The sequence below is a fragment of the Lutjanus erythropterus genome, chromosome 13, assembly GCF_056507025.1.
Source record: "Lutjanus erythropterus isolate fLutEry1 chromosome 13, fLutEry1.hap2, whole genome shotgun sequence".
In the NCBI taxonomy this organism is placed as follows: Eukaryota; Metazoa; Chordata; class Actinopteri; order Lutjaniformes; family Lutjanidae; genus Lutjanus; species Lutjanus erythropterus.
This window is the reverse complement of record NC_139329.1, coordinates 18,307,133-18,334,356: the sequence shown is the minus strand read 5'-3', so window position 1 is coordinate 18,334,356 and position 27,224 is coordinate 18,307,133. Positions and strand designations below refer to the sequence as shown.

At 39.5% G+C, this 27,224-nt stretch overlaps 1 protein-coding gene across 1 annotated transcript in view; it reads right to left on the bottom strand.

Moving 5' to 3' along the window:
• shank3a (SH3 and multiple ankyrin repeat domains 3a) overlaps nucleotides 1-23,754 on the bottom strand; it is a 265,366-nt gene extending 241,612 nt beyond the window's left edge. The window contains exon 1 of the mRNA XM_084735097.1: nucleotides 22,861-23,754. The gene's annotated coding sequence lies outside the window, so the exon portion shown is untranslated. The remainder of the gene's footprint in view (nucleotides 1-22,860) is intronic.
• Nucleotides 23,755-27,224: the final 3,470 nt, after the last annotated feature.

The following is a 27,224-nucleotide window of genomic DNA, read 5'->3' as shown; positions in this document are numbered from 1 at the left end:
CTGCTTTTCAGTATAGTCACAAAAAATTTGCAACCTCAAGAAGAAAGAGAACAACACATGCATAGACTCAGAAACAGATATAGTCAGCTCTCCCACTGATCGAAGACAGAGAGAGGGCGAGGGATGTGAGAGCAGGCCCAGAAAACTAGCAGCAGTGATAAGAATTCCAAAATCACACCAACATACAGCCATTATATTTTTCTTCTGCTGGCAACACACTTCGGGAAACCCTCGTCTAAATTAGCCAGGAATTGTGTCCAACCTGACATTCCAAACACGGCAAACTCGTCTACAATATTTCTGTGCCGCCATGCAATACAATGAATTCACAAGCAGAGAGATTGTGCATGTTATTAATATCATCAACAGGACCACCCTGTGCAAAACAATGCACCCTGACCTACAGTGCACACCCAGAAGGAAAGGCCGGTGCCATTCTCTTACTTCCTGCCTACCGGAGCAGAACAATGAGCTTGACTGACCTTGACTGAGACGGTGTGGACATAGGGTTATTGAAGGGTCACATATAAAGGATGGGCTTGATTCTGCCTTTGATTAGAATTCACCTTGGCTCTGAAGGCAGCCTGTAATGAGGCGGGCTATGAGAGAATATGATGCCATTTAAACGCTATAATGACAAGATGCACAATGCCCTCTCAAATAGCTCATAGCTATTGAAATGATTGAGATGCACTCTGTATCATATATTAGCGTATCATGCCTTTAGTGCTCAGTTGAACTCTGGCTCCATAAGGCAGCAGAGGGGAGAGGTTGGCTCTCTGAGTGGTTAGCTGCTAACCAGTGGGTCAGTATATGGAGACAGATGGCCGTGTGGGCCCACGGTTAGCCTTGGCAGCAGAGCCTCAACAATAGATCTGTGATGTAGCAAACCGGTCCTCTGCTGCCCGCTAAGACACATGGGAGCACTAACACAAACACAGACACAAACATTCCTCTGTGCCGCCTTGGCAGGAGCAACCCTCTGGGCAGTCCCACAGTCCACCTCCACCCCTCCCCCAGCTGCCTTTTTCTCTCTTCTCTGCTGTCCTCGCTCTCTGTCTCCATCTCTCAAGATCTTGGCTGGACTGTTGCCCAGCAAGTCGTGGAAAAGCCCTTTTACAGCAACAGTAAAAGACAGAAAAGTAGTGGAGGCAGTATTAGGAGGAGATTATGTGGCTGCAGTGAAAAGGTCCTGAGAAGGGAGATGATGGTGTTAAAAAATACAGAAAACAAAACCTATAGAACTGAAAGGAGATGGGACTAAATCAAAACACGGCAACTCAATAAATTAATCATCCTGGCTACATAACAGGCTACAGTTTGCCAATAAAGACAGAACATCTGGTATTATCAATAGCCTGCATTCTGGAGATAATTTTGTCATTTTCTGTGGAGCAAATTGTGACTGCTAATAAGTCTGCTGAGATATAGTCATTTATAGTTTCGTTTTTATCAGTCCCACACACCAGTACCTGTTCCAAGAAGCAGGTTTTACTGAGTTAGATAAAAGCTGTGAAAAGCTCCGTCCATCTTACAGATTAGAGGGCTTTTCGGGTTTTACACAGCAAAGTAGTCGAGAAAATTAGCACACCTGATTCTTAGGACAGGTCCCTTCAGGTGTATTGTAAAAAAAAACAACACAGCATAAATGTCTTTTAATTTCAGTAATTTATTAATTCTCAGAGACAACGCACACTGATCAGCTGTAAATGTGCCAGTATTAGCCAAAAGGCTCATCTTCAACTACTGTCCTTCAACCTGATGTTGCTATCTTTGAAAGACAAGAGTTATATTAATATACAGAATTAAAGGCCACAGCCATTGTGTTGCTTCCAAGTTGTGTTTCGTATGTATTCAAATCCAAACGAACACATTTTGGTCCAAGTACAGCTTCAAATGCTATTTCCCCAAGCCCTTCTAAAAATGTTTTCAAGTATGATCTGACAGAGGTTTCTGCATAACAACATACAACAGTACAGGACAGGGAGGGTCTTGTCTAGAAGGTCCAACCCAAGATTTGTGAGATTTGCATGTGCTGTTTCGTCATTGTGCATGCTTTTTCTCAGGCTGTAGATGCATCCCATGTCTCTTAATGCACTTCATCATAAAAACAATAGCCTAAGTGGGAACGTGCAAGAGTTTTTCAAATCTCAGGTTCCCTTCTGGACATGAGCAGAGGAGAGAGCATCAGTGCTGTAACTGACATCATCGCTTTTTGCTAACAGATGAGTCAGTTTCCATCTGAAAAATCTGCAAATGAAGCTGCCCTTTAAAAAGCGTTTCTTAGTCAGTCATGATTAAAAATATATTAAACTGACAAACATTTCAAACTTTCCAAGTTTTACTAAACCAGTTCTACTAAGCTTCTCGATACAAGTAAACATCTAAAGAAGCAACAGGACGCAGAGTTCAAGAAGTTTACTGAAGCTTACCCTCTTTTTTTCGGACGCGTCGTCATCATTAGCGAGAGACTCGCAGCGACTTTGGAAACTGTTCGTAAAAACCCATGCAAGTCCATGTAAAACTGAAATAAATGCACATGGTGCAGCTGCAGACCGCAGCCAGCCGCTGTCCAGTAAGTCCTGTCGGGTGTAAACTAGTTGATGCCTCTGCAAATTAATCCGAAGACGAACATAAATCACCGCCGGCACCAATCTGCAATCCGCTTGTCTTCGTAATAAACTGCTGCAACTTCTCTTTGTGAACTTATTCTGCACCAAAACGTAGCAAAGTAAATAAGCAACTTCACTCTTTGAGGTTCACAGCAGGGTCAACAAAACTGTTGCACACATGGCACCACACTCATACCTGTCCCCCGTAAACAATGACAGGTAGGAACTAATTATCTCTTAGACAAGAGGGACATGAAGAAGAAACTTAAATACTATACATGTACATGTATAATTAAAATACTAGCTAAAATACTGTCAATGATAATTAAATAATTATCACATATAGCACCATTTATAATATTAAACTTAATTCTACAAGTTCATAATAATGTTGTGAAATTATTATACTGAAATATCACGTACACAGTAAACTGCACAGTTTAATAAGGAACACAAAATCTGTAAAGTAACTTACTACAAATAACCTAAAAATGTAATGTGTATAGTAACTATTTTTACACTTGTAGCACAAAACAGCAACAATGATTTGTTACATTTAGAAAGTGACCATCTAATGAAAACAGAACATGTTTTAAAAGTTTTGTAAGAACTTTAATGGTATGATTAAGTACTTGTATCGATACTCAGTATCGGCAAGTGTAAGTACTTGTACTTGGTCTGAAAAAAAGTGGTATTGCTGCATCCTTAGTTATTACATTTGAGTTATAACAGGTTTCAGTCCTGTATGTTTTAATGGACACTGTCATTACCATTCAGATGATAGACTGTGCCTTAACCTCTATTTGAACACTGTCAAATAATAAAAGTTTTTAACATAGGAGTGTCATTTAGACTTAAGTACTCAAGCTGTTATGTAAAATTAAAATAGTCTTACATCAGGTTCATTGAGGATTACTTTCACCATGAGTTGATATGTGAATGAGCTCTATGGATGTAAATGAAGTGGGATCATTGTTATTGATCTACACGCACATACGTACACGATGGATGCCGTTAGTGGTGAGTGTCTATACTGAGGATATTGATCAGCTGTTGCCAGGCTCAATAGAAACAAGCATATGAAGGATAACAAGACACATTGATCACAGTAAACAGGGAAAACACAATATCACATGACACCTTCTCTGTGTGAAGTTTATATTCCGCACACAGCCGCCAGAGAGTCAAACGGAGAGAAAGAATTAATGAATAGAGAAAGAGACAGAGAGCGTAAAGAGACTAGCATGCAGATGAGCAGGAGAAGGGTGGAGAGATGAAGAGAGATAGATGAGCTGCACCTGGCAGCGGGTATATTGATTAATTGTTTGTGAAGAAGAAGAGAAATTGAACAGATAATAGAGAGGAAACACAGGAATAAAAAGTCAGATAAAATGATCGCCAGGCCGATATGGCTCTGGATGTGTGGTTGAGGATGTTGAAAAAGGGTTGATAAATATGAGAAATGTGTTGCATTAAAATTTGAGAAAAGTACAGAAGGATGGAGGAAGGAATGTAAGAGAATCACAGAGCAGGAGAGGATGTGAGAGTTTTGGGCGGGAGGCATAACGAACCAAATCACAGGGTTCATCTTCTGGCGTGAAACCAATCCAAGTGTCTTCCTCTGTTAATCCATCATCAACTGTTCCCACATCCCCGCTGCCAGCCTGGGCTGTGTGGAGTCGTGGGTGAATAAACAACCTGATAAATGAAGGTCAGAACCAGACAAAGTGCCCACTCTAAAAGCTGTTGCTGTGGGGCTACAGGGGCCAGGTAAACCATTTACTGACCTGCCGTGTGGGGTGTAAGTCAATGTTTAAACAGCCACATTTTGTCCCATCTGTGGTGTCAGTTTAGTTCACTCATATGTCAGTTAGCTGAATTAATCATATGTAAAAGAGATTCTATTTTGCGTCCACCTTGTCTCAGACGTATTGCAGTGTTGAAAGTCAGTTTTGATGGGTGTGAACAGCTGGTGGTGTAAATAAATTGGACTCTACTGTGTCTCACTGTGTGTCTTTGTGTCTGCATGTGTGTGTGTTGTGCCGACAGATAGATAACCGGCGCTGCTGTGCGGCTCAGTGTTCAGCCATGCAGAACACAGAAACAGTAATCAAACAGAAAGGCAAAAACAAACCACCATGACTACAACCTGGAACACCTGCTATCACACATTTGACTGGGCCTCAGTCTCTATAGTCCAACATGAAGAATTTGCGATGCAAATAGCTGTTGCAGCCTGGGAATATGGTTAGCCATTAGTGAAGGACACCCATTGAAGAGGCTGTGGGTTTAGCAAATACCACAGAGCTACCCGGTGGGAAAACTTTTAACAATTCTGAGCTGCATCACAGGCAAGATAGACAGACAATATGAAGTCGTGTGGTCCTCTTTCTGCTTTAGTTAATTAAAAATATGCCAAAAAAAAAAAAAAAAAGCATCCAGTCTATCCAGTTCTCCACTTCAGGAATTTCTCATTTAGATATTAGGAATGGAATCAATCTATTGTTCAAACATTTTGCTTCACTGAACCTTTCCCAAGTCAATTACATTTTGTGTCACTTTGTTGAAAACAAATGGCAACTTCATTACGAGGATGAAAAGTTGATGGAACATGCAGTGAAACCTAAAATTCACTTCAGTTAAATCAAAGGTGTTGGATCTCATCTTTATTTTTTTTGTTCCTCCAGATTAACAGTCCAAATATTCCTTACGCATAACTTAGAAGCAAATAATTGGTTTAAAGGGCAAAATGGAAATTAAGAGAGTCCTCCCTGAGCAGATACAGATGAGCACAAATCCCTCTGTGTGCTACCTGGATTGAATTTTGATTGAGAAAATTATGCATTATGCAACTATCAACTAAGTGTTGAACTCTTTTTTTTAAAGCCTCTGGAAACTCAAATCCACAACAGCCCTCTAATCATGTAATTCAGAGTCTCATACATCCAATAGTAAGCATCTAAAAGCTATTACAACATGGTTAAAATATGTTTTGCTGCTGCCCCGTTCACAGCAGTACATAGCTTAGCTTCCATGTTAGGACACTTGAGTGTGGATGCTTAATAAGAAGCTCAACTTTGATGTCACATATGCATTTTTCCTGTTTGAAGCCATATTTCCAGAGGCTTTAAGGTGCTTACAGGTCTCACTGGAGCACAGCTTCAACAGAAGAGCTGAAGTGAACTAACTCTTACGCAGCTGTCACTGAAGCCAATAAGCTAATGCTAATGCTAATGTTTTTCACTTACATTCACTTACATATGCACACATGCAGACATGTATACACACACACACACACACACTGTCTTTCTCTCTACACCAGTAATAATTGCTGATTAGCCTTATCAGCATCATCAAGCTTCAACGCATCACTATGGGGTAGATTACACAACCACACAGACAACCATACCCATGATGATGATAATGGAAATGGAGAGTACTCATCATCAGCCATGAAACAGGCTCTGATTACAGTCATTATTAGTTATGATGACTCGGACTGATTAGAAATTTAAGTAATCAAGTTGATGGGTCTAACTTGGTGGAGTACGGTGCTTATTAAATATATTTTCTTCGGCTGAAAAATATTTTTACGTTGCCATTTCGAAGTGTTTACTATATATAAAAACGTTTCATAACTTTCAGTATTTGTTCAAGCAAGCACGCAAATTACAAATGTGATTTCAGTTTTAACTCAGCATCAACTTTTCCACTCAAGACACCATTCATTTTATGCATGCATCTGAGTGGAAAGTGTGTAGCAGTGTGTGTGTGTGTGTATGTGTGCAGGCATGTGTGTGAGTGCGTTTTGTTCCTCCACTGACAGATTGTTAAACTAGCAGAGCCAGATGAGGTGCCTCCTCATTAGCCTCATTAAGCTGAACTCTTGTTTTGTTAATTGACATAAAAACAAACACTTGCTCATGAAAGAGAAGCTGCCAATTACCTAATGTCCCCTCCCACTGTTGTGGGAGTCTTGCTGTATATATGTGTGTGTATGCGTTGTGAGTGTGTGTGTGAGTGTGCGTGCGTCTCGTGAATCAGAGCCAACAGATGGATGATTCAAGCTTTCTATGGATCCTTCATTCATGCCAAATCATCCTGTTACTTGTTGGTGACTAATAGTTTCCCTCCTTGCACTTACAATTAGGATTTATTTTTCATTTAATTTTCATCTGTGATTTCATCTACAAAAGGCAACTATTTCCTCAGAACTTTAGGAATTAAAGTATGAATGCCATTTTTGGAAGTGACTCTGACTACCCATATACATGATTTATAAATGGTTTAAAATTAATTCATTAATAAGGATGTAATCACAAATTATTAAAAAAAAAAAAAACAATTAAAAAAAGTTAGAACAGTTTTGATGTGATCTCACTATTTAGCAAAATACAGTTATTGTTTATACTGTAAAAATACTGTTTCACATTTTAAGTTAGTGTCTGGCCTTAAAACTAAGTTGACTGAATTTGACAAAATATGTTGAGGTAATTTTTTAATGATTCAAAACAAATAAACTTTTCTGGTTGAATAAACTTAATATTTATTCTATTGTACTTGAAAAAACATGTTCAGTAGCTTAAGATATTAAGTCAAACCAACAACTCCTCAGCCACACTGACGAAACAAACAACAAAGAAATTTGATTTCCTTTTACATTCAAGATTCAAGATTTAAATAGTTAGAAGAGCTCATGTTTTTAAATTCAGAAGTGTGAAACTACTAACGAGAAAATTTAAGCTTAAAGCGCTAGTTCACCCAAAAATGAAATTTCAGACCTCTCAGACCATGCACACGCCTGAAGCTCTCGCCCAGGCGATGTAACACAAGATATCCGAGATCTTGCGATACCCTCACATCTGCGTGAACTGGAGATCTTCACCCATCCTCACATCAGCACAGGGATGAGTAGATACTGAGTGAAATTTCATTTTTGAGTGAACTATCGTTTTAATGAACTTAAAAAAAAAAAAAAAAATCACGTTAAAGCTACTACAATGAACTTTCATATTTGCTGCTTTTGGAGGCCCCTTTGGACAAAGTGTTTTCACAAAGTGTTTTCATCTTAATAACTTCAATATAACCAAAAAGTAAACAAAACATCAAAACTAAAATGATCTGGGAAAATGTAAACACAGGCTTGTTTAGTATGATTTTCCGTCCTGGTTATTGAGAACAATAATAAAGAAAGTGCTGATACTGATCACAGTGGTTCATAACCAGTTAAAAACTCCTTGTAGTAGTTTTAAGTTGCAAGGAAAAAGTAACTGATTTCATTAAATTCCTGTATGATTTTTACATTGTACTATGAATAAACTTTTATTAATGAGTTACTGAAAAATACATGACTATTGTGACTCCAGAAAGTGAGCCTTATTGTAAAATGTAAAATGGTGCCTGCTGAAAATGTCAACATAAACAATATTACCAAAAGTGCATGAATCTGGTAATTTGATATATTATTTTGATGCTAAATTAAACTTTTTGACTATATGCTGATATGCTGATGGTGGTTAAATGATAGTAACTCAAATATCTGATGAAGCTGGGAGCTATAAATGCTGACTGAAGACAAAGTAAGCTAAGTCAGCTATGAGACCTGAGTAACAACTTGCTGCATATTATAAATGGACAGGATAAAAGCTCCAAAAAGTGAAGCCAAAGCATCTTGGTCACCCCCTGGTGGAAGGCTACAGTACAAGTCATAAATGCCACCTCCCAGTGTCTCAAACTAAAACACCAAAGTACACTTAAAATATTTTTTTCCAAAAGATGATTTCTATCATTTTTGGTAGTTCTTACCAAACTGATGTTTGTTCAAACATTCATTTTTTTTTTATCAGTTTGATTTTAATTTTAGTTAGGATCAGCAGGATTTTATGCCATAATGACAGCTGAGCCCTGCTTGTGATTGAACCAGCCGACTGTGTTGATAGGAACTCGATATTTGATACTCTAACACTGGTCACCAGTTTGCAGACTCTGGCTCCAAATAACGTCCCCAATGCAATGGCAACTCTCATATATTCTGGCATCAGTTTTGTAGAGTGGGAGGAAGTAGAGACATATTGTCTGTAGTTACAGTCATCTGAGGCTTAACAGTACATATAAATGTGGGCTTACTAGTTGGCAAGCAACTTCACAGGTGATTGCCAATTAATGGTATATTAAGTATTGAATACCTAATTAATAGCCTAAATAAATTATAAATCATAAACTATAAGTCATTTATAAGGGCAGTCTTATTTTAAAGTGTTACCAAAATAATCATTACTGTTTTTCCTCAGCTGGACGGTTGACAGAAGTGAGTAACATAATAATTGAAAAAGGTTGACATGAGTACCAGACAGAGAAACGCTGGATGCAAAAGGCTGTTATAGTGATATAGGCAGTATAAAATAGTAAACAGAAGTAGCGAACAAAAAAGAGCATTTCTGGCATTGAAAGTATGTTATAGGTCAGTATATCAAACAGTCTTTTTTGTTGATTTAGCCACATGGGAGAACGAACATAAGAGAGAGAATCATGCCCGCTGGTAACCATGGAGACACTACAGCATCTCTGAAAGCAACACACAAGAAAGCTTTGTCCGATAATTTCACATTCTGTGAAAGCGACCCACTGTTTTGTATTTTGTAAGTCACAAACACACACCCACTCAACCACATACACACACACAAAGGAAAAATAGATATAAAACTATTATTAGTCTGATCGCCAGGTGAAAATAAGATGATTACTTGCAGCAGAAATAATCAAGGTATGAACAGTTCTAGTAGCCTTTCGACCGTGTGCATTCACACACTCAGGCATGTGTATACACACAGACACACACACGCACAGGCACATGTTGGATACCCTCGCTGGGACTTCTAACAGCAGTGTTTGAGTTGTTGGGATGGTGACAAATGCATACGAAAGGAACAGTGGAGAGAAATGAGATTTTTGTGGGAAACGTTTAATCTCTTTCACACATGGTGCCAGATGACACTGCACAAAGACAGACAAACACGCACACACACACACACACACACACACACACACACACACACACACACACACACACACACAGAAATGGGTGCGAACAGGAAGTGAACAGCGGCAATCTCTTCAAATGGGACAAAATATGCAGTGATTGAACATGGAATGATTTATTACCCACCCACCCTTTCTGAGGTAAAAAGGTGACTCCATGTAAGTAGATAGGAAAAATGTGACCACAGTGAGTCACATTGTACTATCAAGAGTTTGAGTGACGTTTCCTAAGCCTCTCCAGAATATACAAACAAAGCAACCCTTCAGCAATGTCGACCAAGACATACACAGACAAACCCCTCCACACAAACACAGAGACACACGCAAACACAATGACACACACACACACACACACAAATCCCGGGTGATAAGGAGAGTGAGAGACTGGCCAAGGAATGTCTTTGCTTGACATTTGTAGAGGACTCAGAGAGAGAGAAAGGGAGAGATCAAGCAGGAATGAGTCTGGACAACCAGGATATAATAGAGGAGACTGTTTTGCCTGCAAAACACAGTGTTGGCAAATGACATTATCAAGAGTTTCTCAAAGGTTCAACTGCCTAAAAATGCTCCTGTAAGAGGTGTTAAAGAGACAGTTCACCCCCAAATCTAAAAATGCATATTTTGCTCTCTCACCTGTGCTATATATCCATCTAGAGAGTTTTGGTGTAAGATGATGAGTTTTGAAGATATCAGCCATAGAGATGTCAGCCTCGTCTCTGATACAATCGGACTGAATGGCTCTTGGCTTGTGGTGTTCAATTTGCCAATAAACAAATAAATAAATAAATAAAAATTGACACCAGTCTCTTTTCTGCCCTGGAAAATGGTGGCACTAGAACAGAAGGAGCAGAGTAAATAGAATAAAAAAATGAAATGATAACAGGACATCTTTGAAGGAGATCTAGTAAACTGGTTAATTCACGATTGAAGACGTTTCAGGAGATCTTAATGTATTATGCAGGAAGCATTTCCTGAAGCTTGATTGTTAAAAATAGAGGAGCAACACAAAGTTAATCACTGTGTACCTGCCACCCAATTCCGAACACGCCATCCTGTCGAGGAGTATTTAACCTCAGTATTCTGAACTATGCTTTTCCTGAGTTGACCTAAGTCACATTTGCATGCAGAGCCCTCTGTTCCAATTCTGTGTCTGTTTGGTCTAAGGACAAACATGTCTTCCTATGGCCTTGGTCTATGGGAGACAGAGACAGAGTTATTAGAACCACTACACTGGCACAGAGATAGAGAGGAGGCTGAGATAGTTGGAATACTTTAATGCTTTTTTAACTGACCTCAAATGTGATGGTAATTAAAGGGACTAAACTACATTAAACTAAAGTTATGAAGCATCAGTTATCATTCTATGCCTGGTCACATAAAACCACTTAGGCTAAGGATCCCTTACAGTTTTATCTAAGGAAAAATTAGTTGAATAATATCCCCCTGAGGATTTCCTTAGGATTTTGTAAGGGAAAACCCTTACTTAAGTATTCTCTTATTCATCGCTAGATGAACCACCATGACGATTTTCCTTGGAAAATTTTTAGGGACATAATTGAGCAATAGGGAAATAATTTGTCAAACGTAAGACAATGGTTTAATTTGTGGTGACTGAAAAGGAAATACCAAGACACATTTTTCACAACAGTGAAAACGCACTGAAGACTATGAGCAATGCTACATAGAAAGTCTAGGTTTAACGTTAGCATTAATGTTAACCTTAACGTAACTCTAAATTAGCAGAACTCCCTTTGCACAGCCAGTCTCAGGGATCAGGTTCTGGTTGGTTGCAGGAACATCTCAGGTAAAATCATCAACATAAACCTGCACACTGAACTGAATCATTGTGATTTTATTAGGAGTCAACAACGCATTTGTGTTTGGCTTCTTCAGGTTCTGTCTGTTTGGCTACCTCCTTTCTTGTTGTCAGTAATACTGTCATATTTCCTCATTACTTTATCTGCAGTTTGTTTCACTACGGATTTCTCACAATGATTTTATCAATTACTTCTTGCCACAACCAGTGCTTGTGTGTATTTGTTATGGCTGTCATCGTTTTCCACTTAGCTTCAGGAAATAACCAAACAGTTGGTTATAGTAAAAGTCTGTGTGAAAGTGAGTCCTGAAGGTCTGGTGGTGCATATAAACTCTTGTTGCATAGCAATAATAAGTGAAGGAAAAAATTTGGTTAAAGAGATATCCATGTGGAAACAAGACAAACCAATACATCCTTAGGACAGCCAGGTAACATACAGCCAGGTGACTAATGTACCATAACCACTGGTCTGCCACCAGCTGAGACACTGTGTAGAGATACAGAGGAATCATAGATTCAAACACAGGAAGATTTAAGGAGTAGCTTTGGTAATGCTGTCCTGCCATCTTTTGTTGCATCTGTGGGGAGATGGATATCACGCTCTGAATAATCCCAGCAGGTCCTGTTACATGGGCAGATAACCCTACCCTCTGACACTTTTCCTGAGTAGCTTTAGATGTGTGTGTGTTTCTGCGTGTTGCCTGGCATGGCTGTATGGTACTATGTGCTCTTATAGCTGTCATGCATGACTGTGTGCATTCATGCATGAGTGCGTCATGTTTAAAATGTGTGTGTGTTCATTTATCCTCTTGGTTGTCTGTGGTAGAACCCCTATCTGAATCTTCATGCTGGTGAATAAGCTTATTAAAGTCAGCGGTCCCAGCAGTCCAGTGCATCAAAGACTACCAATTACCATCCACATTACAAAGAACGTACTGATGTAAATGGATGTGTAGTTCTGCTTCATATCCTTTCAGGCAGGAATTGTCAGACTGTGGAGCTGTGCACTGATGAGCCTAACAGGGCTTTGATTAACCTGACTGGGCTTCAATAATGAAAGAGAGGTGAGTAACAGCAGCAAGCTGCTTAGTTTCCCTGATCATTATGATAAACACTACACGAATTATGTCAATAATAAGCATTCAGTATTGATAGAGTCGATTGTGTACTTGTGCCAAAGACCTGTATACACAGTCTTTCAAAATATTGCGATGAAAGACCAAGAGAGTGAGACATAATACCTCAAGGTCTGCTCCCTCCCTCTCTCTTTCTGTTTCTCTCTTGCCTCTTACTTGCTGCAGAGCTTTCACCAGGTCGCTATGGTAACTTAGGTTTCCTGCCAAGATCACTTCCAATGCACCAGATTTGACATTTCTCCTTTCTCCATTTCCTCCTTTTCCTCTCCTGTCCGTCAGTCTGTCTTCCCTTCCTGTTCTCACCTATCTTTGACTCACCTGGTTGTCAAGGAGCAAGAAGTGCATCAGTAATCCACCTTAAACTGCAGCAGACATCAGTGGAGCTCAGATAGACCTCAGTGCTCATCTTCTTCAACCCTCCACTGATGTCATAAAGTAAATTAGCTGTTTGTGTGGGGGCTGACTTTGTTGGAAGGGGTGTGCATAAGACAGTCATGGCACTGTCATAACTATATCATGACACCAATCATAAACATGAAGGAGTCTTCATGAAAGTGTCATTGAGTCAGTTAGATCATTTTTAATGAGTTTTAATGAGTTTCCTGGCTCCCAGGGCTGAATCTGCGAATTAAGCGACTAGCTCCAAGGCTAATCAAGCTAAGTAGCTAGCTAACACCAGCTAAAGTTTGGCAAATAGTGATTAGCCATGTCATGAAACCTGTCATGAACACAAAGGAGTCTATACAAATATTTATGACCGTAGTCATTACATGCCAATTGGATAATAATGTCATTTTTATTGCAAAGTTGACGTTGTATGAGATGGCCTTGTTATGACAGCTTGACATTAATCAAGTCAGTAATGTCTTTGTTATGATCATGTTACATTAACCTAATTAGCTGACTAAGCCCTGGCCTGTCAAGAACCAAATCTGCAAGGAATTCACCTCTGTACTGTCTTCCCTGGCCACCACCTGGCATCTCAAACAATGACAACTGTGCATGCAAAATGACATAAATGATTGAATGACACTTCATGGCAACAGTCATAAACATGTTTATGACAGTGTCATGACAATCTAATGCATACTCCTTGTGTTACTAAATCCCCTCGATGGCATTTCCTGCAGTACTATAAAATACACGTCTTTAGAAAAACATATCAGCTCCACTTTCATCTCACAATAAAAGCAACTAATAATAAACTTCAGAGAAAAGCCCGCTTTTACGTAGAGAATTAACAAACAGTGTGCATAAAACATTTCTTTTCTCAGCTCTTGCACTTTCACAGTACTCATGGAGTGCATGTGTCTGTGTGTGCTTTTTGGAGTTTAATTACCTGTGTTAATAGGTGTAACTGTGTCAGATGTTTGGGGATTAGAACTCCAGTCAGTGTGATGTTTCTCTTCACTGGTTTTTCAGGGTGAATGATTCTCCAGGGTTTCCACCAGCCTCCCTTGAAACCCAGCGACCTTAACGTCACTGACCGTGTGGGGACAAAGTACAATGATCTCTAACTACTGCACTAATTCAGTTTATTGGAACACAGAAAAACAGCTCAATATTGGAAACTGGCTGAGTATGGATTGTATATAGGTGCAGTTACTGTTGTTAATCTGTCAACTGGAGAAAAATTAACAGGACTAAACACAGGAGTCTCTTTGTTGTTCTCTCATGATGTTGCTCTGTCATCCCATCATCTCCCAATCAGTTTTATTTTTGACACTCTGAAATTTGTTTTTGGAATACCAAAGCTCTAATTTCTGTTGCTTTGTGAATCGCATTTGCAATAAAATTTAATAGAAAAAAAGCCTTTGGTGTACTCTTTGACTGAGCAAAGGAAAATTTTATGTTTTGAGCAAAACGTACATTAATAACCTTGCTTAAACTATTTCATGACCTTCACAAATTAGTATCATTGCATTTTTTCTTTATCGAGGACAAAGTGCAAAATGATAACGTGGAAGAAGTCGATTGTGCTGGAATTTTACCTCAGAAATTTACATATATCCATGAAATTATAACCACAAAAGATATGTGCAACTCTCACATTACCAAGTCTAATTAGTCCTAGTAGCTATAGGACTTCAGAATGCATTTAACAGCAGTGAGTTTTCTGCGACCATCGTGCTCTGACCTTACTGTCCAGCGCTGTCACTTAGCAATAAATGCTGTACAGGACGTTCAGAGGACAGAAGCAGACTGAGGGACGCACTTAATAAAAGACACAGCGAGCACTGACCTATACACGCAGCAAAAGTTTCCGAGGAGCATCTGTTCTGAAAGCAAACCACATACTGAGGTCAATGGGAAGACAGGCTCACTGAACGCACACTCTTGTTCATAAACACAAGAAGATCCTGTTCATATACGCTCACTTTCAAAGCCTTAACCCTCACAGCATGTGCATTTCATGTGTTGCTTGTACCTTTATAGAAACCCTGGCCTGAATTCTGATTGGTATAACCTTTAGCCCCATGGGAAGCCATTTTGCTAATGAGGTCTGAAAACCTTCTCTTACATGCAATCACTTTTCTTGGTTTTCTATTGAAGTGGGGGCACTGTGACTCCGCAAGGACGAGACCTCTCTCTCATTTTATCTGTCTGTCCTTCCCCTCTGTCTTTTTTTTCTGTCCTTTTCTTTTCTATCCCTCCCTCCCTCACACACACACACACACACAAAGAATCTCGAACACTAATTACTCCTTCTATCAGCCTGCCTCTCAGCTTCGACTCTGGCCTCGTACAGCTATTGGCTGATAGTTAGGTGGTGTTGAGCCACAGAGAGAAGACAGAGATCTGCTGCCTCTAAAGGGATTGTCTGGACCTCTGCCCAGCTATGAGATGAGAGACTATGAGACCTCTGCCCGGGCTATGTCTGTCCAGTGGCCACTTCTGGCAAAGCATGGGCAGACAATGGGGGCATAACTTGGGCCCAGATCTGATAAAGAGAAATACATCTGAGAGATGTGACAGCGACAAATTAATCAAAGTGGTAGAACTGTGTTAGCCTTGCACAAGTATGGATTTCAAGCCAGGCCTAGTTCCAGAACAAAACGACTTAGGGTGCATGTGACATTAGCAGGGGGTGCACTAGTAGCTACACTGCTTGCAATAAAACACAGTCGGGGGATTATGGGTCAGAGTGTGGTCCCTGAAGACCAGATTATGCTGGAACACAACTGGAAAAAGTTGTGAACAGTAGTAAGTGACTACAGTGTGTCGTTCCTTTTCAGCAGGAGTTTGCTTTATGAGTCAGAACAGCACCAGTGATAGGTTAATTAATCCTGAGCCTGTGAGAAGTGCCACACCAGAGCACAGTGCTGTTATGCACAACTGCCCACCGTGTTTACCAGCATTAAATTACCTGAAAACAATGCCGGGCTGTAGTATAACCATACAGACCTCTACACACAGACTGGTCTGGAGCTGATCCCTTAAACATATTGCAGTTCAAATGCTGTGATGTAACATTAATTACTAATATAACCATGTACAAGATGAGATCCAGTAAAATTATTGTTAATGGTCCAATGTAATCATCACCAAATCATTTTTTTCAAAACTTTTTTCAATGTCTATCATTACTACAACATCTTTGGGTGCAGATTTGTAGTGATATGTGTTCATGTTTTGATGTTCTGAATCCAGACATTTCCTGAAGTAAAGCTTTCCATTTGCTGAATTATGACATTTAATTTTGATTGGGACAGCTGTTTCTGTTATATTATTTCAACTGAGGGTGCAAAATATTGAACTGAGGGTGCGCTGCATGCTTTTGCACCCCTGTAGAACTGGGACTGGTTCAGGCTCCAAAGCTACTCAGATTGTATTCATACATAAGAATGTTGTGAGTCTCTAGATGTGAATATATTTTGGTGCATCCAGGATGAAAACAAACAAATGTACACTGGCAAAAACCTCTTGATTCAAATAGTGGCTATTTAAAACAGACTACAAAACAATTGAAGGGTAATCCATATTTAGGCATGGCCAAGACCAGTATCTATGTCAGATACATTAGGTCTTATTGCCCTATTGGACAAGACTAAGCTTCACTGATTCATACATGGACACAGACACACACAACAAAAACAGACAGACGCACACATGCTGCATTTATTTCTGGAATGTTTTGCAGACTCCCCCTTGAAAAATAAATCCAACTGGAAGGCCAGAAGAGCAGTAATGAGTTTCTCTGTTTTCTTTGTTTTTGGCCAACAGCTGAATCGTGATCAGAGTGAATGTGCTACCGAGGCACAGAGCGGAGAGAAGGAACTGCTCCCTAGATGAGACCCATTTTTCTAACTGTATGCAGAGGGCAAGACTTCAAAGACAAACCCTCAGAACCCAGCTTCAACACTGTTAATTAGGTGAGGCCATTTTAGATGAAAACAAAACACGATAATTCAATCGCAAATTTAATATGTTTCAGTAAGACACTGCAATCATCAAATTCACAATATTATAGTCATTTTCCTCCATTTGTAATGGCTAAGCATTGTTGATACTGCTGATAATGAAAGCATAACAAGCGTATTGTTTTATATGCCACCCTGTGGTGCTCTGTAATTGAATTTACATCACTCACTGTTGGTTTGCGTGCACATTTGTGTATGATTTCTGTCTGTTTCTAAATCTGTCTATCCTCTCAATCCAACAGATCTGATGTTGCCCATTTACTAATGTCTGTGTTGCAGCTGCCTGGCAGACAAACATTGTGGCAGAATCCCCAGGAGCAAAAGCTGTAAGACTCAGACAGATCTTGTTCCACATCTCTGCGGCATGTAAATTGCAGCTCCTCAATCAATGTCCAACTGTGCCTTTTTCCATCTGAGCCCAACCACACATAGGCCAGTGAGTTCTTTTTGCATGTAAACAGCAGGTTATAGCTGCGACCGAGGCCTCCATCAGCTTCATGATTGCTCAGGCTGCCATTCTCACTGATTATAATGGAGCTACTTAATTGAGTTAACCACTGCTGAGTGCTCGGGGCTGCTAATAAGAGTGCAATGGATGGATTAAAAACTTAACCATTTCAAACAAGAGTGGTTAGAAATTGTAGCTTTAGTTCTGTAAGCATAGGTGACGTGTTTTGTGTAAAGCCCCGTCGGAAATCATAAAACCCAAGCCTGTGACTCAAGCCTCAGCCACTGTAGATCATGGTGTCATAGGTCACTAAAGCCTTGTTCAGATTGCAAGCCCACATCAAATCCTGAGAGACAGAAGTGCATAAGAGCTGTTGAGCAGAATCCATGATGCTACTACCAGAGCGGCATGGAAGACAACACAAAGTTTGTCTGGAGCACCAGAGGATTTCTGCACCGTGACTTGACAGGACCACTGTATGGAAGGCAAGATGATGGATTTCATTTCTCATGCTTTCTGGTCATGTCTGGACGCACAAATCTGATCTGATCACCTGCAAATAACAGTGCAGACAGTCTGACGAGGTAGGGTTGTATGAGGCACCTATTGTTTGTCAGTGTGTTGCCTACAGCAAATGCCGGTTCACCAATGCCTGCTAAACACAGTGCTGACAAATGACATTGCCAGGAGTTTCTCAAAGGTTCAGTTGCCTAAAAAATGGTGCTGTAAGAGGTGTTAAATTAATAATTTGGATTATTTGAAGTAGGGTTGTATGAGGTACTTGTCGATAGTCAGTGTATTACCTACTTTAGATGCCATCAACATGTCCCCAGTTTTGTGAAATGGAACACCAGCATGGAAGCTAAGCAATGAACTGCTATGGATGGGGTCAGCAACAAAAGGATTTAGCCACTTACTTACTTACTTGGTCTGACAGCAAAGTAAAGCAGTGAAAATATTCTAAATATAGTGTAAACTTCAGGTGGTCCTTTTTATGTGGCTAAAATACCTTTTGTTGCTGATCCTGTCCAGAGTAGTTCATTGATTATAGCTTCCCTGCTGGTACTCCTCCCTGCCTCTCCTAACTGGGGGTGTGCTGATCGCATCTACTGGAGGTAATACACTGACTATTGATAAGTACATCATACAGTCCTACATTAAATAATCCAAACTCTCCCTTTTAAGATCTTAGTAACAAATCCAATTGTCTGCAGCCTGAACAGAACTCAAGTCAAAGCTATAACATGAGTGGCTCTCCCCCTTACAGGTCTTTAAATGATAATAATGAACCAATAGAACACAACCTGTCACAGGTGGTACAACATCAAGTCAAAATTAAATTATCCACTTAAATCTAAGTTACAGAGTTGAAGATGTTTTGCCACCAACCCAAGAGCCCTCTCTAGGTCTGAGGTGAAAAAGCCCAGGTGAGTGGATAATTTCATTTGGACTTGACAAACCAGTCAGAGAGAGCCAGTGATCACTATGAACCTTGAGAAGGACTCAGATATACATAACACAAAAAAAGGAGAATAGAAAATTGTGTCGCAGCAACACAAATTTGCTGCACAGATATTCCACTAAACAAACTGCTGAGGCATGAATGTGTGTGAAATGCCACTGCATACTGCAGATGGGTGATAGAGCACCAGACTGCCTATTTACATAACCCAGGGTACAACCTTGTGTTTAGCTGGTGTCACGGCAGGGAGTGCAAGCATCTGACTGCACCCTCTTAAGCCTGTAGAGCCCAGAGGGTAAAAACTGCATGAAATAAAGCCAAGGTTGTGCATTTTCTCTTGAGCTCCAACAGCACAGGTGGAACCCTGTTGCTTGGCTGCTCCTCGACTCACTGTGGACACCAGGTTAGGGTATGACAGCAACTTATAAAGTCTGCGCCAAAAAGGGTTGGTGGATCAGTCCCAGCTGGCTCTGCAGGGGTCCTTTAACATTATACTGTAGCCAGTTAGGGGGCCCCACAACCTGTGTAAAATCAAGTTAAGCCAATCTTATTTACAAGGGTGTCACTTTGTGTTGAAAAGTGCCAAAAACAAGGGGTCAGATGAAAAAACACTGTTAAATAATCTTCAACATACTATTTCTAGATATTGAGAAGTTACAGACCAGCAGAACCATACACATGAGGCAGCAATCATGGAGGGGGCTAGTCCAAAAATAATACAATTTGGATTCATTATATTGTTGATGATGAGGAGAGAACAGTGTTATGCAAGGTCAGCAGCTCAAAATACGACCTCCACCAAATTCAATTTCATCTGTCACTATAAAAGCCACAAAGAAAGGTAGGCTATGTACATGTGAGACTCTGGGAACATGTTACTAGCTGCATGTTGTGAATCTTTCTCCCATGTGGAACTCACATGATCCCACTTTCCATTGTTGTTCATTTAGGAGGCGTGTTATTGTTGCCACAAAATGTTAAATATTAGTATGATTCATTAAGTGAAATCAATTTTCATTACCACTGCCTTTTAGCTGTTTTCAATTTGGAAACGGTGGTGGATCATTAGAATTTCATCTGACTTGACTGGCTTGACTTGAAGCAGTAGACTCCACTTGACTTCTATTTTTCACAAATTATGCATTTAAAAACTGATGGGAATAAAATTGACCATTTCAAAAATGTTAGGGACATGTCCCCAGTGTCCCCATTGTAAATGATACCTATGCTTATTTACATAGCCCTAAATCACAAATTACCAACATACATCCTCAGTTCAGAACCTTTACGTGCTCAGATATGTATTATATTAAGGCATAACCTTTCTTTTCTCAGGTTTCATTAAATCTTAAGGGAGCTTACATGTTAATTAGTACTTAGTTTTTATACTGCTAGCTTACCCATGTAATTCATACGCATGCACCGATATCTGCTCCACCAAACAACATGATTCATGCAGGGTTCTCTGATTGAGAACACTGTATTCAATTACTGGTTAAATGTTTGCCATGACAACAGCCTAGAGTTACCTAATAACAGATGTTTAACTGCAATGATTCACTGTAGTGATAAATTCAGTGAAATGTAAAGCTGGACTGGTTGCAAGAGAATTACATTACAAAATAATCGATGACTTTATTAAATCTCTTGTTCTATTGATCTACAATAATAATTAGATGTAAGCAAACTTTTCATCCACCTGAGCTCATGTTATTCAAGTTGCCAAATTCAATCAACAGTAACAATACTATTACACCTGACACACACATAGTGACCACAGAGAGTTGCCTTCACATAAAACAGAAGAAAAATGGAGGCAGAGAGGTGGAAAGACACATGAAGCAAATTAGCATAAGATAATAAAACGCGTAGAGCGGTGACGGACGGATTACTTGAGTGCGTTTTTGAGGTCATGCTGATGTTAAATGCTGAATCAATCCTTGAAGATGAGGGATAGAGGGCAGAAACATAAAGTAAGAGAAAGAGATGGTGAGACAAAATGACAGTGAAAATGAGAGAGACAGTGAAGCCGGCGGCAAAGTCAACACTGTCATTATAGTGACGATTAGATCAGTAGGAGGGTTGAACCAGGGAACAGAGACGCTAAACACCTCTGAGAGGCTCTGACATGACCTCTATGAGTGAAGGTGCTCACATGACCCGCAAAACTAACACATGAACCAATAACTTAATGATCAGTAGGAATAAGAGGACGGCCGATCACTATTATGATAGATTATATATAATAGATAGCAGTGACAACCAGACACTGGGAATTATTTATTATGTCTTATATTACAAGATAAGTAAAGAAGATAAATTAACTTTTACCTCAATTTATTTACTGCATTATGAGGTGTTTTCAATTCTGGGGAATTTTATTGACCATTGAGATTAATCTATATGTAATGAACAGTCTTAGCCTTTGAATGCCCCTAGTTTACTAAACATCTACTGTAGGAGACATCCAGGAGAATGTGAAAAGTTAAATAATCATGTACTTTATTTAAATAGACTTTCTGTTTTCTGCTATTATATTATTGTACTTTACTAAGGTGCATTTTAGAGGGAGATATTTCACTTTTTATGTTTCGATTGACAGTTTCAGTTCCTTTGCAGAAGGAGAGTTCACCCAAAAATTCAGTCGTTATCTTCTCGCCCTCATGCCAACTGAAGTCAGGTTTAGTTTTCACACAAAACACTGCTGGAGTTTCACAGGAAAACGGTGTTGCAGAATCTCCCAAATAATGTAAGTGGATGGTGACCGGTTTTCAAATGAAAAAACAACCCCCCAAACAAACAAACAAACAAACAAACAAACAAACAAACAAAAAGAGACAAAATGCCTCCATACTGCTGGAGTAATCCCAGTCTGCACATACACACCATCACACCACACACTGAATGCAGACCTTTTACTTATTATCAATTATTTTTATATTGTTGTGTCACTACTTTTACTTAAAGGGACAGTTCACCCCAAAATCAAAAATACTTATTTTTTCTCTTACCTGTAGTGCTATTTCTTTATAGTTTTTGTGTCAGCTGCCAAGTTTTGGAGATATTAGTCACAGATCATGAAAGGTGTTTGCCTTCTTTTGAATGTTATGGAACCAGGTAGACCTTGACATTAAATTGCTCACAACAAGGTCTGTGGATTATTTTGAGTAACCAGGTCATGATTTCAGGAAAGATACACTGCTTTTCAGTTTTTAAAATATATTTTTGGTGCACTGAGCACCACAAGCAGACTGCCATCTAGGTCCATTTTATATTCAAGAGAAGCTGACATCTTGACCAAAATCTCAGCAACTCACACCAAAAAATCTTGATGGTTAAATAGCAGGGGAATATATATACATACATACATACATACATATATATATATATACATACATTATATATATTATATATATATGTATATATATATATATATTTGTTTACGGGGTGTCCTGCCGCTTTAAGTAAAGGATCTGAATACTTCATCATGATATTTGTGACAGTGTCTAGATAATGTATTGCGAGACACGATATCATGGTCTGCTGCTGTTTTAATAATTTGTCACTCTTTAATCTGAATGATAAATTATTTAAATGACTAAATCAAAGCACGAACTCTAAACCCTGTGAGCTTCTGTGTGGTGTCACATCCGCGGGAAGATCATATCATGCCTGCAGATGGAGGGAAATTAACGGAATCAGATACTATCTGTCGAATGAAGAGGCAAAATGTCAGCTTAGGTTTATGCAAATATGACACACAAAATATGTTTTGACGTCTTTCCAGGTCTTCTATGTGCTGTCTCAGGTCTTACAAAAACAAATCAAATTCACATACAATTTTAGCAAACCCATGAAAAAGACTTTAGCGTGCTCCATCACTTCTCTCTCTAACAAAACAATATGCTTCAATCAAAGTGCACTTACAGTTTGCTTTCACATGGCCGCCTGTGCAACTCTGGTTCTATTTCCAACAATACCTCAGCTGATTGTTGTTTTTTACAGCTACAGCTGAAATATCCAGGCAGAATTTCACCGCTCATTTAACTCAAAACAATGCAAAACAAAAAGCAGACACACTGTTTAACCTCCTGCAGTGACTACCCCTAAGTTCATTGACCTCAGTCTTGGTGTTTTCGCAGTTTACCGCCCCATGTTTGTGAAATGGTAACAGCAGTGAATGATGTGTGGAAGAGAGTAAGAGGGGATCTGAAAGTGACAGATGAGTCTGACTCTCGCCCCAAAGTGGTTGTCTCATTCTTGATAGGGGGTTAGAGACAAACAGTCAATCATTCTTCGTGGTGGCTCCCCTTATAGGCATCTCTCAGCCAATGAGGGATGAAGGAGAGGCAGAGCTTCAGAGTTCACCTCCAGCTTCATGTCTAGAGAAAGAAACATCATATCAGATGGAGGGAGAGATTGTTCTTTGTGAAGTCTAAATGCTTATTGTTGACCTGAGAAAAAAAATAGATGGAAAAAACTGGCGAGATATTAGAATTTTTTTATGATGCTGAAATCTTCTCCAGAGAGGAGTGAGGTTTGTAATATTGCTCAGCCATCCAATATTTTCCCCCATGTATTAGCTTTCTCTCTCTCTTTTTTTTGGTTATGTAACTGCTTTGCAACTGAGAATAATAAGGTTGTGTAAACCTCACAAAGTCATATGCAGATGGAAGTAAAACACAAGTCAGAGGGATGTTTATTCACCTTTGAATAACAGCTTTAAAACTGGTAGCAGCCTCGTGAATAATTTCCCTGTTACTGACTGTAACCTCTGATGACTAGAGTTCCATTAAGTGTGTGTATGTGTGAATACGCTGATGCGTGTGTGTGTGTGTGTGTGTGTGTGTGTGTGTGTGTGTGTGTGTCTGCACATGTATATCTGTGTATCTGTATCACGCACTGGGGCATGATAATTTCCTTAATCATGGAAGGATTCTCAGAGGAAGAGACTGTAATATAGCCAATTACTCTGCCTTCCACCATTAACGATGACAGATATTAGTTTGGGAGGAAGCAAAACTTGGAAAGACATCTTCCTTTGCTGAAATGCAGAACAGCAGAATAAGGAACGTGCAGCACCATGCCCTTGATTATTCATTTCACTTTAAAGGAATAGTTTGACATTTTGGGAAATACTATTTGCTCCCTTGCTGAAAAACCTCACCACTCTCATGCCTGTATGCTAAATATGATGGTATAGCCAGGCTAGGCTTATCTTTTCCATTGGCATTCTTGGCCGAGCCGAGTCAGACCCTGCTACGCTGATTTGCATTTCCATTGCCACTTCACCTCCAAGCAGGCTGCATGACGTCTTGCCAACTGTAGTCAACTTGTGATGACCCCCTCTTTCTCACCCTCAAACACGCGTGTGTTGTGAGACTGAACTCATGGAATAAAGAAGTGTAGTTGGAAAAGGAGGTTGTGCTTACGCAGTTGGGTTTTCACTTGAGTGCTAAACCCAAAAACATGTTCCAGCTGAAGTTTTCAAATCAAAGAGGACAAAATATTCACATTTCACTCATTTACTTGACTCACATCACATGTCTGCTACCTTCTAATTCCTTGGAAAATCCTCACATTTTTAAATCTATGCTTTTTCTGTTTTTTTTTTGGAACTTCTCATTGAATCTCTGAGGTATCTGCTTTATTTTACTGTTTCACATTCTCTTTTAGCTGTATAGGAGTAATGGTAAGTGCTGATGAAAACCCAATATTTCTGGATTTTGGTGCTTCATATTAAAAGCATTTAAATAGTAAAATAATGGGGGACTTTTATTGTAAATAATTTAGAAAACACAGTGTTTATCCACCCCTTTACAGCCCTTCGACTCAAGCTTTGTCATCACCATCTTTAGTCAAAGACACCACTGATTGAAACCGAGTCAAGCCGGGCCAATACATGTTTATGGGAAAAGGGTACGTGAGATCTTTTAGTGTGTCAAAAACCTTAGTATGAAACATGTACTATGCAAAATATGTGAATAAATACTATTTGTGGTGAAATATTACAGTATGCAAGCTCTGGACACTATGCTGGCGTAATCTTGTGTTCCATTCACCTTGGAGGTTGGGAATTGGAGCTGCAAACAGTGAGTCCCGAGAAATTTTTTATTTTTTTTTAAATAATATAACTATATATTCTTAGTTTCCCATAATGCAGTGTAGTAATAACAACAACATAACAGTCAAAGGCGGACAGTGACCAAGGCAGCTTTGGCCCAGCATCAGTTGTGCTTCAGTTTAAATGTAAGTGGTCAATAAGTCAAGTGAAACACGACCACAGGACATGACAAACAAAGTTTTAAAAATATGAAAGTACTGGAATTCAAACAACTATTCTATGTGACTTAACACAGCTACTTAGGAAAAGATTATGGTTGGTGTTAAAATAAGTTGTGATGTACGTCATGTGAACCAAGCTAAGCTAACCGTGTCCTGGCTCCAACTTCATATTCATTGTACTCTTATCACCTAACTCTTGGCAAGAGAGCAAAACATATTTCCCAAAATGCCAAACTATTCTTTAAATAAAACAAACAAGCCAAACCACACATGAAACCATGTTCTTTTTGGACAAGAAAATGGACAGAAGTTTTAAGGTGTTTAAGTGGAAACACTCACAGTGGGTACGCCCTTGTAAAACGTTTTTAAAACTGTCATCAAAGACTCCATTAATTGCACATATGTTTTTAATTGCCAGACAATTTTTGTGTGTAGTTGCCTCCAAACATTGTGAATAACATCTTGTTACTGTGCTGCGAGATTTAACAAGCTGTCTGCAGGCTTGCTAGTGACCAGAGAGATAGAGAGTCATTAGTGTTTCTCTCTATATATTTCCTCAGTGCTTGAGGGAGAATGTCATTAGCATCTCTCCCTGTGTCTGACAGGGAGTCAAAAGAGCATCTGCCTCTGTTCTGCTGGTATCACATCCTCTATCACTCATCCCTTGAGGCCCTCAATAGCATTGTGCCATTGGTTGACCTGACTGCCTTTCGTTAGACCAGTCACAAATGTAGAGGTCTTCTGTTTTATTTCAGTGGAGGAGCATGTGGGTCAAAGAGAGCCCTTTGTTGGTAGGGGGCTGCAACACTTGCAATATTTGCAGGGCACACAGATGTACAGATCTAAAGGCTTTTGATCACCTTCATATACATCGGCAGCAGCCTGGGAGCCTTTTGCTGAGAACAGAGAGATGGATTCAGCCCCGAAATGACTCAGTCACTTCTTCCTGTGTGGGAGCAGAAACGCAGGCCGGCAGACATCTGGACCTGATGTACAATTATCAAACCGCGCAGGTTTAAAATTTGCCCCTAAGTTTGACAAATTTCTGAAAGTCATGCCAATTCAACTTTGAACTCTTCAAAAGCCTTGGCATAAATTTTATATTGTCAAGATTCTCTGAACTCTCATGGCTTGAGATCTTAAGAAGCCTCCAAACCTCGGGCCAGGACTGTACCCTCTAGACAGAAATCTCACCATCTGCCTCTTTCAAGCAAGGAAGGATGTTTTGTTTTACTTTATGACAGCAAACAAGAACCAGTGGCACCTTGATTGTCAAAATACTTTTTCTGATGTAGGCTTAATTAGGAGCTAAATCTTCCCTGTGGTTGACCTGCTGCTGGTGGCTGACACAGTTTCCACCGGCTGCAAGAAAGTGTACTGAAAATAAACAGCAGCATGAATGTGTTTCGAAGGCAGTTGTTGTTTAAAGCTGCTGTAATCAGTATTTTTATCTTAATGGATGAAATCGCTATGTGTAATGTGAAAGGGGTTGCTCGCAGTGATAGAGAATTATCATCCAATTCTCAGTTTCTGTCAGCTTTATAGAGAATTTTAACATTTTTCAGCTTATTGTTATGGTTTTATTGCAACTCCACTATTTAGGTTAAATATCACAGCTCTTGCATGCAATGTCTCCAGCTACAGTAAAAAAAAACCTCTGATAATTCACTGTATTGTAGTGTAATATACTTGTACAGAGTAGAGCATTTAGCTTCTTAAAGACCATAGATTTACCTCAGACAAGTGGAGACCAAAACAAGCTAAAAGGAGAGTGAATACTGGACTTCTGTTCATAAGCTGGCAAGAAACATGATTCTGAATAAAAGTTTGTGTTGCTCGTTATCTGCTGGATGTGTAAATTAGCCACTGTTTGCTACCAAGTTCACCACAGGAACTTCACAACATGATAATATGTCAGTGCTGTGTTTACAGCTTGCTTGGCCAAAAAGAACAGTTATACAGACTGTTCAGCAATCTCATAAGATTATTTCAGGCTGCACAGTGCA